The sequence below is a fragment of the Petaurus breviceps genome, unplaced genomic scaffold (genome assembly GCF_028583685.1).
Source record: "Petaurus breviceps papuanus isolate PSGF00001 unplaced genomic scaffold, PetGlider_PUasm1.0 90760, whole genome shotgun sequence".
In the NCBI taxonomy this organism is placed as follows: Eukaryota; Metazoa; Chordata; class Mammalia; order Diprotodontia; family Petauridae; genus Petaurus; species Petaurus breviceps.
The window spans coordinates 2,290,225-2,302,994 of NW_027187338.1; positions in this window are offsets into that span (position 1 = coordinate 2,290,225).

Below are 12,770 nucleotides of genomic sequence, written 5' to 3' on the forward strand. Positions count from 1 at the left end.
TCTCCAGAACGGTTAGGCTAGTTCACAACTCTCCCAACAATGTATCAGTGTCCCAATTTTTCCACATCCACTTCAGCATTTGTCATTTTCCTTTTCTGTCATGTTAGCCAATCTGATAGGTGTATCTCAGAGTTGTTTTATTTGCATTTCTTTACTCAATAGTGATTTAGAGCATTTTTTCATTTGACTATTGCTAGCTTTGTTTTCTTCTACTGAAAACTGCCTGTTCATATCCTTTGACCATTTATCAACTGGGGAATGGTTCTTATTTTTTACAAATTTGGTTCAGTTCTCTACATATTTGAGAAATGATGTTTTTATAGAAGAATCTTACTGTAAAAATTCTCCCTCATTTTCCTATTTTCCTTCTAATTTTGGTTGCATTAGTTTTGTTTGCACAAAAGCTTTTTAATTCCATGTATTCAAAATTATCTATTTTACTTCCCATAATCCTCTCTATCTCTTATTTGGTCATAAATTCTTCCCTTATCCATACATCTGACAGACATATTTTTCCATGCTCCCCTAAATTACATATGATATCACCCTTTATGTCTAAATCATTTATCCATTTTAACCTTATCTTGGTATACAGTAGGAAATGTTGGTCTAATCCTAATTCTTGCAAAACTGCTTTCTAGCTTTCCCAGAAATTTTTATCAAATGTTGAGTTCTTATACCTAACTTTGGAAATCTTTGGGTTTATCAAACACTAGCTTGTTACTGTGATTTACTTTTGTGGATTGTATACCTAATCCATTCCATTGATCTATCAATCTATTTCTTAGCTAGTATCATACTGTTTTGATGATTACTATTTTGTAATACAGCTTGAAATCTGGAAACGGTAGGCTCCCTTCCTTTACTTTTTTTCATCGATTCCCTTGATGTTCTTGACTTTTTGCTCTTCCAGATGAATTTTGTTATTATTTTTTCTATTTCTATAAAATAATTCCTTGGTAGTTTGATCGGTATGGCACCGAATAAGTAAATTAACATGAATAAAATTGTCTTTATATATGTGTGTGTGTGTGTGTGTGTGTGTGTGTGTGTATACACATACACATACATAGGCTTGAATTACCCATGAGCAATTAATATTTCTCCAATTGTTTAGATCTGCCTTTATTTGTGTGAAAAGTGTTCTGTAATTTTATTCAGGTAATCCGAGTTTTTCTTGGCAGGTAGACTCTCAAGTATTTTATATTTTCTGCAGAATTTTATATGGAATTTTTCTTTTTATCTCTTGCTGATGGATTTTGTTGTTAGTATATAGAAATGCTGATGATTTATGTGGGTTTATTTTATATCTTACAATTTTGCTGAAGTTGTTAATTGTTTCAACTAGTTTTTTAGTTGGTTCTCTAGGGTGCTCTTATTTCATCAACAAAGAGTGACAATTTTATTTCCTCATTGCCTATTCTAATTCCTTCAATTTCTTTTTCTTGTCTTATTGCTATAGCTAACATTTCTAGTAAAATAATGAATAATAGTGGTGCTAATGGACATCTTTGCTTCACCCCTGCTCTTATTGGGAAGATTTCAAGTTTATCCCCTTTACTAATAATGCTTGCTCTTAATTTTAGATAGATTACTTATTGTTTTAAGAAAGACTCCATTTATTCCTATGCTTCCTAGTGTTTTTAATAGGAATGGATGTTGTATTTTGTCAGTTTTTTTTCTGTATCTATTGATATAATTATATGACTTTTGTTGCTTTTATCATTGATATAGACAATTTTGCTATATTGAACCAGTCCTGAATTCCTGGTATAAATCCTAAGTGTCAACCTATGTTTTTTTGAAAGACCAATCTTCTTGACTAGAAAAAACAACTGTAACTTAGATTTTCCTGGTGGCTTATTAGTAATCTCTCCTTTTAATATGATGAATATTGGTCAAGGATAGAGAGTCAATATTGGGGAAAGGAAGGAGAGCTTATTAATTCTTAAGAATAAGAAGAGAGGGAGGCTAATGGGAGGAGGAAGGAAAGCAGATTAATCAATCAGAAGAACAAGAGCTTGGCTAGACTCTTGTCCCTTAACACAGAAGAAATGGAGGAAGTGCTAAGCCAGAAAGCCCCTTTGCTCTGTTTTTTCACTGAACTGCCTTAAAGACCCACAAGGTCTGCGGTTAGTTAGGCCAACAGCATTCAGCTGCACTAACTACTGATAGGTCAGCTCAGCTGATACCATCTGGTGTTTTCCAGTGAGAGGAAAAAAAGAGGAAAATGAAGACTTGTTACTGGGCTCCCATCACCAAGGTGTGCTTTAGTGTTCCACATTTCCTATCCCATCTGGTGCCGGGATATAACTAAGCACAGACTTGCAGGCCAATTTAAAACTGCTAAAAAGAAGCACTTTGTTTCTTGGTAGGTGCTTGGTCCTCCCAGCCTGTGCATACACAATGTCTGGCTGCCCTGGGAGGATGAAGGGGCAAAGCAATTGAAATTCAGGAGGACATCTGTTACAGGAGATGAGTGAGCTAAAAAAATTCCTTTTTCAACTCGGCCTTCCTCCCTTTGTCCCACCCCCTGGCCAAGCACTTCCCAGAATCTCCCTCGCTGGGGTAGTGGGAGCAGCTGCCTGCGTTCTTTCCTGCTCTCCTTAGCTGAGCTGGGCAGAGCTGAGCTGAACGGAGCTGCCTGTGGATAAAGTGAAGGGAGGTGTGCTGGAGAGCTGGAGCAGTGCAGGGAGAAGGCTGTGAGCTTGGGCGCTCGTTCTTCTCGATTAGCCCTGGGGGCTGGAGAGAGGGAGGGACAGGTAGCACACAGTACCAGGCTAGGGGGAGCCCCTAATTGAGGGCACAAGTCCAGGGAGATTTCTGGAGGCAGAAACACAAGGAAGCCATTTTTCCCCCTCTTCTTTTCTTTTTCTTTTTTTTTTTTTTTTTTTTTGCCTGGGGGTTTGTCTCTTTTTTTTCTTCCACCCCAGCTTGGCTTTCTTTCAAAGGCTTCTTCTCTTTGGGTTTCATTTATTCTCTATCTCACCTTGTGCTCTGCAAGTTTTCTTGGATTATTTCTTTGTCATAATATGTATTGATTTGGATTTTCACTCCAAATCTCTTGTTTGTCATTTTCACACAAATGAAAAATTATGTGTGAAAGTTGTTGTGGAAAATAGAAAAAGAATAGAAAATAAATAGAAAAACTATGTGTCAGTTTTTATGTTATAGAATCTTTGTAAGAAATAGAACTCATAATAATGTGATTATAATGATCACTAGTTAAGAACAAATGAAATAAAAATTTATTTGATTATCTTCATGAGAATTCCAGGAAAGATATTTTCTCATATGATATTGCAATATGAACATTCAATCCAACAAACATTTATTAATCCCCTACCTATCTGTGCTAGGTGCCAAGAAAGATGGAAAAATTAATTGTCTTGCCTTTTACCCTTATGTAATTTAGAATTTAGATGGAAGAGCAATGGGGATATACATTTTATACTGATACATAGTGGAAAGGGCAAGGAACTTGGGGGAAGGATCCTGGCTCAGGTTCTCACTAGCTATATGGTTTTTAACCCCAGTTTCTTCAATCACAAAGTTGGAAGTAAGACATGAAAGAGACCAAAGGCTTGTATATTATACAAATGCCTCCTGGCTATGCATTATGAATACTTTCTTTGAGAAGATGGACGTGAGCACTAAATAGCAGCTAAAAATAAAATTGATTATATTTTAACAGACAGGAAATGACTCGTTATTGGTGTGCAAATCATCCCTGAATCAGACCTGCTTTGTTAAAGCAAAGACCCAAATTAATGCAAAACTAAGAGATAAAGTAAAAGAAACCAGGATTCAATTAATCTGATGTTTAACTTACAGTTACACAAAGATCACATATAGCCTTCCTTCGTATCCATACATGTCAGCGCTTTCCAATTCTAACCAAGCTTTCCACTCTGATGGTTCATTATTTTACATTTTAAGCATTTGCTGATGCTTACTTATGATCTTTAGTGTTTTAAGCATTTCTTTTGTGGTAAGGGAAATAGTTGCCTTAAACTTAATATCTACTTGTACATTGAGCATCATTTCTAGAAGAGGACCTGTTTATCCTTTTTAGGGAAAACCTTAGATATGAACCATAACCAAGCTTTGTTAAAGAGATTTCCTTAGGACTCTTAGGAGGAGGCATAAAAAACTAGGGAGCCCAAAAAACACCACATACCTTATCTTTGCAGGTATATCTTTTCTAATACTGAATCTAGTTTTATTCCAGAACCAGATCTAGAATTCTTTGTGGGAGGAAAGAATACTCTGTACCTGAAATTTCATATATGTGTGTATTTGTGCATGTATATGTATATACACTTACACAAACAAATATAGGAATTTCTAATTATAACTAGTAATTATAGATTATAAACAATTAGGAACATATTATTTGTAAGTTACAAATTATACAAAATTGTGTATGAATATATAATATATACATGTATAAAGTAAGGTACAAGGTGTTTCCTCCTCCCATAAAGGGTTCCAAATCTGGTTCTATAAATGTGTGTGTATGTCGGTATATATGTGTGTTTGTATAATATTTAGATATTTTAATTTTCTATATACTGTTTTTCTTAACAATAAAATGTAAGTTCCTTGAGGACTGGTATTATTTTATTTTTTTCTTTATACTCTCAGGACCTCATGCAGTGCCTAACACATAGTAGGTGCTTAATAAATGCTTGCTGAATTAGGGTAAATTAAAAGAAAGAATAAAAATGAGAAAAAATGACATACAATTAAAACAACTTCAACCTGAACTTCTAAAATGAGTCGTTGCTAAAAAATGGGAAATGGATGGCGGAGAAGACATTATACTTGCTTCCTCAAGAATTTAATTTATACAAATCAGTTGCTATAACAAAGATGTTAAAAGAATCTATAAACTTCCTCAGCTAGCAAATATTTGATCTCCTTTCCAAGTGGAAATACATGACAGCCAGGTTTAGAATAAAAACTTATTTGCAAAATCTTATGGAGGAAGATGGTAGAAGTTTAGTATTATAAAAAAGGAAGAAAATTGGAGGAAAAACAAGTTTGCAGAAATTCTGGAAAGAAACCCTACTAAGCAAAGGCACCCCAACTGTAATTAAGGATGAAACTAGAAAGAGTTTAGCAAGCATGAAAAGTGGGAAAGATCTACAAAAAAATTTTCTTAAACACTCTAGTCATCCTCAAGGGCAGTGATACCACTACTAGACACATGCCTCAAAGAAGTCAGAGACAAAGGAAACAGATTTACATATACTAGTAAAATATTTATAGCAGCACATATACAAATATATCAACAAAAATATTTATAGCAGCTTTTGTTATAGCAAAAAACTGGAAACAAAGTGAGTTCTGGTCAATTGGGGAATGCCTGAACAAGTGATAGCATATAAATGTAATTAAATATTATTGGTAAGAAATGATGAGCATTACAATTTGAAAGACTCTTGGAAAAATTTGTATATATTACTACTGAATGAAATGAGGAGAATGGGGAGCATAATTTACACAATGACCACAATAATGTAAAGAAAGCAACTTTGAGAAACTACAGAATTCTGATCCATGAGTGAGTCATAACTTCAGAGGACTGAAGATGAAGCTTGCCACCTACCTCTTTGCAAAGAGGTGATTGATGGATTAGCGGTGCAGACAAGATGAACATTTTCAGATATGGCCCATGAGTCAGGTTATGTTGCTTGACTTTGTTGCAAGTGATGGCTTCTCTGTGGGATTGGAGGTGAATGAGTAGGTAGCAGTGAAGATTTGAAAAGAGAAAAAGAAAGAAAAGAGCATCAGTAAAATATTTTTAAATGCGCAATACACCCAGAAGAAAACAAAAGGAATTTCAGAACAAGCAGGACAATTGCTACCATATTAAATGTAATATACTTCAAAAATATGACAGAAGTTCAGTTTCATATAAAATTCTCATTTTTGTTCTTCATATACTTAAATGTTCATGTTAATTGGTTATTCAGTTCATGACAAAAAAAAATTAAATCTTTTTTAAAAAAGCAATTGACCTAAATTATGTATACACAGTAGAAGACCAATATGGAGACAACACAATTTTGAAGGTGTGAGATTAATTCTCAAGATATCTAAAAAGGAGAAACTGTCAAAAGCATAAAAACAATTTCATATATTATTATTACCAAGAACAAGGTAACTGAGAGAATGCCAACAAATTCTGACCCATATGCCAACTTTCCTATTGATAAAATTTGTTTTATTTTATTTTTTAAGACAGAGTCTTTCTGTCTTTCCTAGGTTGGAAGTGCAGAGGCCAGTTATGGGCCTGTCCCCATTGCTGATTGGCACAGAAATTTTGACCTTCTCTGTTCCCATCTTGGCAGGTTTGCCGCTCCTTGGGCATAGCCTGTTGACCCCCAGCTCACCATACTGATGTCTGTATTAGTGTGGACACTAGATTGACTTCAGTTGTATTTCAGTTCAGAACTCTCAGACTCAGACTCAGACATCAGACTCAACCTCCCCTAGCAGCAGGAATTATAAGTGTGCATGACCATGCCAGGCTGACACAAAACTGTTATGAGAAAAATCTATACAAAGTGGGAAACAGCAAGCACAGTGGATAGATAATGCCTCAGGGTTAAGTAGAGCTGGATTCAAATCCTGCCTCTGACAAAAATCAGCCTCATGAACCTGGCCAAGTGATTTAACTTCTCAGTGTCCCAGACAGCTCTCTAAGACTATGAATTGTGGAGAAGATGTTGATTTGCACAGGTAAAGAAAGTTCTTTAGTTCATCAGGAATTCCCTACAGTGAAATTACTGGTCAAGTTAAAATGAGTCTGTAACACATAAATCAAGGACATCCTTGATGAAGATATGAGAAGATAAAAGGCAGGCTTTCACAAATAATATTCTGTAGTAGACTAAATCCTTTTTCTTTTGGCTTTGGTTTTTTTTGCAAGGCAATCAGGGTTAAGTGATTTGTTCAGGGTCACACAGTAAGTGTTAGACTAAATCTTTATAGGCATTTGAGTGACTAAAAGGTAAAGGAAATAAATATAAAATCCCCTCGTGCTTGCCTTAAAGGTTCTTTACCTGCCTCCATGGAGGCCTGACACAGTGCATAGCTGTGTGACCCTGTGTAGCTGACAACTTCTGGAGTCTGGCTTCTTGTTTTTGTATCCCAGGGATACCAAGCATCCTCAGAGCTATGCATCTTGTTTCTCTTGACTCTTGTTAGTCTTCTCTCTACAAGGCTGTAAGCAATGTCTTAATGCATCCAATGGCCTTTTCTTAGTTTTCATCCTCAACCTCTCTGTATATCTTGACCCTGACCCATCCTGAATGCACCCTCTTCCATTAGCTTCCAGAATCAAACTCTTTCCTGTTCTCCTCCTACCTGTCTGACGGTTCTTTCTCAGGCTCCTTTGCTGGTTCATCATCCATCTCCATATCCCCCATAGCTCCTTCATGGACCCTCTGCTTTCTCCAATTTTCCCCTCTTGTCAGTTTCCATAGATTCAGCTAGCATCTTTATGCAAATGACTGTTGAATCTAAATATGTTATCCAGTCCTAATCCTAGCTCTTCACTCTCAGCTACATGCTAGACAGCTCTGCTTGGATCTACTATTGGCATCTCAACTTCTACATGTCCAAAATGGATCTTGTTATCTTCTCTCCTAAAACCGTCCGTCTTGAAATTTCTCTCTATATACTGAGGGCATCATCAACCTCCTAGTCACCCAAGTTCACAAACTCAAGTCATATTTGACTTTTCCCTCTCTCTTATCTCCCAAATATCCAACCAATTTTCTATGTCTTGTCAATTGTACTTCTACAACATTTTTTATATCCATTCTCTTTCTCTTCTGTCAGAGCCATCAGTCCAGTTCAGGGTCTTAAAGCCTCTCACCTAATAATAGCCACTTAATTAGTTTCATTGTTTCCAATATCTTCCTTCTCCAATCTGTCATCTATACAACTGCCAAAATAAATTTTTTTTAATATAGGTCTTACTATGTCACCCTTAATCTTAAATCTCCATGGACTTCCTATTTTCTAAGTAAATAAATATATTTATTTTAAAATAAACTAAGTACATTTATTTATTTTAAAATAAACTAAGTTTATATATTTATTTCAAAATAAACTAGATATTTATTACAAATAAACTAAATAAAGATATTTATTAAAAATAAACTAAATAAATATATATTTATTAAAAATAAACACATTTATTTTAAAACAAACTAAACATATTCATTTTGAAATAAACTAAATAATGATATTTATTTTAAAAATAAACTTAATAATAAGAGGATAAAATAGAAACTTTTGAATTTTGACATTTAAAGCCCCTCATAATCTGGCTTCAGCCTCCCTTTCCAGGGTTATTTTCTATTACCTCCCTTTGTATCCTCTATATTCCAGCCAAATTGGTCTACTTGCTATTCATCTAATTGTCATCCCATCTCCCACCTCTGCACCTGTTTCCCATACCTGGAATATACTCTCTCCCCACCTCTATCTCTTTGAATCCTTAACTTCCTTCCATATTTAACTCAGACCTCTCTTCCCATGGGAAGCTTTTCCTGATGCCCCTACTTATTTGTGATCCCTCCCTCCTTGAGTTCTATATTGCATTTATTTTTCTGCTTAAATGTTGCTTTTCCTCAGTAGTATTTCAACTTTATGAGGGCAGAGGTTTTTTGTTCTGTCTTTTTATCCCCAGTTCCCAAGGCAGCTAGATTATACAGCGGTGTGGGCCTAGAGTCAGGAAGACTTGATTTAAAATCTTGGCTCATAACACTAATTAGCTGTGACATTGAACGAGTCAATTATCCTCAGTTTCCCCAACTGTAAAATGGGGATAATAATAGCATCTCCCTCCTAGGGCTGTTGGGAGGACCAAATGAGATGATATTTGTAATTAATACAGTGCCTTACATATAGTGGGTGCTGTATAAATGCTTATTCCCTTTCCTACCTGCCCATTCCTTAGCATAGTATAACTGCACATTAGGTACTTAATAAATGCTTGTTGAATTGACTAAATTGTCAAAGGATGTCATTTATTTAACACACACTATTTGGCACCCACTGTGTGCCAAATATTGTGCTAGACCTTGCAGGAGATATGAAGGAAGAAACACAGATAATTAGTAAGCATTTGAAAATTGTTCAAGTATCATAATCAAAGAAAGTCAAATGAAAAATTTTGAACTGTCACTTAAGCCCATCAAATTAAAAAATATACTTAAAAATCTTATCACATTCAATGTTGGCACTACTTCAGCATAATTTGCACTGTTGGTGGAGATGTGAATTGGTGTTATTTTTTAAAAATCCATGAAAATGTAAGAGTTTCAAAACTGACTTTAATTTTTGACCTAGGGACCTTAATACTATAACTATATCCAAAGGGTGTTATTAAATGAGGAGGAAGACTTATCAGTATCAAATATTCATAGTAGATTTGTTGTAATCAGAACAGTTGGTATGTTGGGTCCCTAGATGGTAGTGGTTGCATCTTCCTTCAGACTACCTACCAGGGATAGCCCTGAGGTGGGATGGTTTACAAGCTCACAAGTGCCTACAAGTTTAATTCTCTCTATGATTATCAATTGATATCAATTAACCAGATTAAACTGACTTTTAGAAATGGGTATTGTGATAGTAATGGAATATAAAGATTCCCCTGTATTGGCTTGGTTTTCAAATTGATTGTGTTAAAACCCGGAGCTTGTTAATCCCACCTGTGGGATGGACTTGTTGATGTGAAAAGAAAGTCCTGAACTGGGAGGAGCTGGTGACGTAGATTTGGAGAGACAGGAGAGAGGCAGAAGAACTTTTTGGAAGCAGCACCTCGTGGAGGCAGAGAGAGACTGAGAGGATTGTTGAGTGCCACTTTGAATCGCCCTGGACTTTTGAGACCTGCCCCCGGAGCTGCCAAGGACTGAGGAGACATGGCTGTTTTGCTGGTACTTTGTCTGTCTGTTTTGATGTTGTTTTGCCAGATTTGTCCACTGGTGAAAGACAGTCCTTTTGTTGAAGAAGTCCTGGAACCTGGCTGTTGGCTAAGAGATCCTGAGACTGTCCTGCAGACAGAGAGTGAATACTGTCCACTGGTGAAGGACAGTGCTGTTGTTGCAGGGGTCTGGAGACTGTCCTGCAGACATAGTGAATACTGTCCACTGGTGAAGGACAGTGCTGTTGTTGCAGGGGTCTGGGAACCTTTCTGTTGGTTCAGAAGCCCTGAAGAAGGATTTTCTTGTTGTATGTTTAAAGAAATCTTGAAAAGTTGTTCTGCTAGAATCCTCAAGACATTCCCATTAGGGATGATGTAGCATTTTTTGCTGGGTTCTTTTCAGAGACTTGACTGTGCCTTTCCTTTTCTAGTCCAATCTGTCCTTGTCTCCTGATATCCCTGGTAGGGATACTGCCAGGACACCAATGTGAAGTCCAAAATCTTCCAACCTTTGAATCCAGAAGATTCTCTTCCAGCCATGGTGGTGGTAGGGGATGAGGAGAATGAGGTTGAGGGTAGGACTTTCTTCTTTTCTCCTAAGTCACTCTTTCTCATTCTTTCTTTGACTGCAAGATCCTCCTATATGTTGGGAGAAGCCTGAATTTCTGAATTCTATACTAGACTGTTATTTTATAGAAGACCCACAGGTCATGACAAAGTTTTCCCACCAATTTGAACAGACTTCCTGTCACACCTAGTTGAAATAGGAGGTGTCCGGAACTTGTTCACACCTAGTTCATAACTATGATTGATTTATTCCTGAGATGTATTCTCACCTAATAAAATGTATGAGGACCAAGTGAGGTATGGTGATTGTAAGATCTACCTTTAAATTTATAATAAAGATGAACATGAATTCAAAATAGTTAAATTGAGAGTGTTGTAGTTAATAATCCCTAAGGTCCCTTCTAGGTCTTTAACAAACGACCTAATAATCCTCTTAGGGGCTCTGTGGAGATACTAAATCCTATCATACCAGACAAAATCTAAATAAAGGGACATAAGCTGGTGGGAGGTATTACATTTTTTAAGTTATTTTTTTTTAATTTTGTGACCCAAAGCAAAGCAATGGGGTCTGAATCAGGGTAATAATAGCTAGCATTTATAGAATATTTTAAAGAACTTTATACAAATTATTATCTCATTAGATCCATATAACAACTCTGTGAGGTAGGTGCTATAATGATCCCCATTATACAGGTGAGGAAACGGGGTGAGAGAGAATAAGTGGCATGTCCAGAGTCACATATCTATTAAGTGTCTGAGGTTGCCTTTGAACTCATGTCTTTCTGACTCTAAGTCTAATACTCTATTAATTTTCACCACCCAACTGTCTCTATTAAGAGGAAATGTTTTCAATGGTTATAGAGATAAGACTAGGTATGATAAACAAAAAACACTACACTTGGGTCATAAATCTTGGCAGCTACACTCACTTTTGTGAACTTAGACCAATCCCTTACCCCTCTAGGCTTTGGTATATACTCCCTGCTAAAATTAGGGGACTAAATTAGATATTCTTAAAAGTCTTAGGTCATATGACACAGTCTGTTTCAGCAGTGTTACACCCAGGACTCAGATTAAACTGTTCCATTGCAACCATCCAATCCATGTCACTGGAGAAGGAAGTATATAGTGGAATGTCTTCTTTTGACCTGGTTCTGTTCATTTTTATGTATATGACTTAGATAGAAGCATAAATTCATTTATTCATTCAACTAGCATTAAGTACCTACCTTGTACGAGGCACTGAGCCAGGTGCTGGAGATACAGAGAAAAATAGCAGATAATCCTTGCTCTCAAGGAGCTTGAACTCTAATGGGAGAGCCAACATACAAACAGGATATAGACAGGACAAATTGGAGACAACTTTAGAGGAAGCCACTAAGATTAAAAAGGACTAGGAAAGGTTTACTTTTAATTTTAAGTGTAATTTTATTTTATTTTCAGCTTTGAATTCTCTCCCTCCCAATTTTCCCCCACACGGAGAAAACAAGGCAAACAAACCTATTACAAACATATATAATCAAGCAAAACAAATTCCTGCATCTGCCACATTAAAAAAATATGCCTCACTCTGTGTTCTGAGTCTATCATCTCTCTATCTGTAGGTGGGTGGCATAGTGAGAAAGTTGTCATGCAGAAGGTTAAGCTTTAGCTGAAGCCTGAAGTAGATAAGAGGAGCTAGCTGGCAGAGATGAAGAGAGAGACAGTTCCAGGTATTCGGGACAGATAGAGTTGAAGATGGAGCATATATACAGGAAACAGCAAGGAGGCCAGTGTCACTGAATTCCAGAGTACAAATGGCAGTAAAGTGTAAGAAAATTAGAAAGGTAGGAAAGGGTCAGATTATGACAGGCTTTAAAAACCAAACAGAATATGTTGTATTTGATCATGGAGGCAATAGGGAACCAATAGAGTTTATCAAAGTGTGTGTGTGTGTGTGTGTGTGTGTGTGTGTGTGTGTGTGTGTGTGTGAGTGAGTGAGAGAGAGAGAGAGAGATCAATTTGTTAGCTGAATAGAGAACAGACAAATCTGAGGCAGGAAAAATAACCAATAGTCTAAGAGTAAGGTGATGAGGGCTTACCACTAGAGCGGTTGCAGTTTTAGAGGAGAGAAGGGGGCATTTAGCATGACAATAGAAATGATGGGCTATGGGGAGTGAGAGTGAGGAGTTGAAGACAATCTTTAGGTTTTGAGTGTAAGTGACTAGGAGGATAGTGGTACTCTAGACAGTAATGGAGAACTTACAAAGAGGGGAGG